Consider the following 1,792-nt stretch of genomic DNA (forward strand, 5'->3'; position numbering starts at 1 on the left):
GAGCGCTTACCTTGTGTGTTCGGCTCCGGGAACCTACACATCGTTCCCGTGTCCCTAGCGCTCACCTGAGGACTGGGGCAGTTCTTACGATCCACACAGCTCCACAAAGAAGCACCCTGGACGCCCCCCACCCCAAGTTTATCTTGAGTCACAGGCAGAGACTCAAAGACCAGGCTCCAAACCTACCTCCCCCTACAAACACTCGCTCCCAGATGTCCCCCCCATTGTTTGCCTCTGCGTTGTCCCTCTAAAGAGGTCGTTCCTTCCCTAGCCTCCTCTCTTCCTTTTACAAATGTTTGTTCTGTGTCAAAGATGTGCTCAGTCACTGGGGACACATCAGAGAAAAAGACGTAAGATTTCTGCCCTCATGGAGATCACAGTCTGTCTGGTGGGACTGACGGGACAATAAACACACACAAAAACCCTTTCGGGTCCTGGTAAATGATCTGAAGACAATACAACAGGGAGACATATGGCAAGTGATGAGAAGGGGCTACTTTAGATGTATGAGTGTCCTATGACTGTTGTAACAAATTACCACAAGCTCAATATTTTTAAACAACATATTTATTAGAGTTTTGGAGGTCAGAAATCTAAAATGGGTGGCAGGTTCCTTCCGGAGGCTTCAGGAGAGAATCCACTTCCTTGTCTTTTCCAGCTTCTAGAGGCTGCCAGAGTTCCATGGCTCATGGTCCTGGATCACTCTGACCTCTGCTACCACTGTCACATCACCTTCTCTGTCTCCCTCTGACCCTCCTGCTTCCCTTTTATAAGGTCACTTGTGATTACCTTGGGGCCACCTGGATAATACAATATAACTCTACTTCATTTTCATTAACTTTAAAAAATATATTTATTTATTTATTTGGTTACACCAGGTCTTAGTTGTGGCAGGCGGGCTCCTTAGTTGCAGCAGGTGGGCTCCTTAGTTGCAGCTTGCTGGCTCCTTAGTTGTGGCATGCGAACTCTTAGTTGCAGCAGGCATGTGGGATCTAATTCCCTGACCAGGGATATGAACCTGGGCCCCCTGCATTGGGAGCATGGAGTCTTAACCACTGCACCACCAGGGAAGTTCCCATTTTCATTAACTTAATGAAAGGTCCTCAATCTTTAAGGATCCTCAAGATTGTTAAATTAATCACATCTGCAAAGTCCCTTGTGCTGTGTAAGGTATCACATTCACAGGTTCTGGGGATTAGCACATGGATATCTTTGGAGGGGGTCTTTATTCTGCTTGCCCTAGATGAGGTGGTCAAGGAAGGCTTCTTGGAGGAGGTGACCTTGGAATTGAGACCTGAGTGAAAGGTACAGAGAAGCTCCTGGATTGAGAAAATCCTTCAGAGCCTGGCTGTGTTGCCCCCTCCTCAGAGAGAGCTTCCCAGACAAACTCATGTCCCATTGGTGTCCACCCACAGTGGGGCTCACATCTGGGCAACTTTTTTTTTTTTTTTTTAAACTTTGGGTTTATTTATTTATTTATTTATTTTTATTTATTTATGGCTGTGTTGGGTCTTTGCCTCTGTGCGAGGGCTTTCTCCAGTTGCGGCAAGTGGGGGCCACCCCTCATCGCGGTGCGCGGGCCCCTCATCATCGCGGCCTCTCTTGTTGCGGAGCACAGGCTCCAGACGCGCAGACTCAGCAATTGTGGCTCACGGGCCCAGCCGCTCCGCGGCATGCGGGATCCTCCCAGACCAGGGCTCGAACTCGTGTCCCCTGCATTGGCAGGCAGACTCTCAACCACTGCGCCACCAGGGAAGCCCTGGGCAACTTTTGAGGTGAACCAAACTGAACT

Source organism: Balaenoptera musculus, chromosome 3, assembly GCF_009873245.2.
Source record: "Balaenoptera musculus isolate JJ_BM4_2016_0621 chromosome 3, mBalMus1.pri.v3, whole genome shotgun sequence".
NCBI lineage: Eukaryota > Metazoa > Chordata > Mammalia > Artiodactyla > Balaenopteridae > Balaenoptera > Balaenoptera musculus.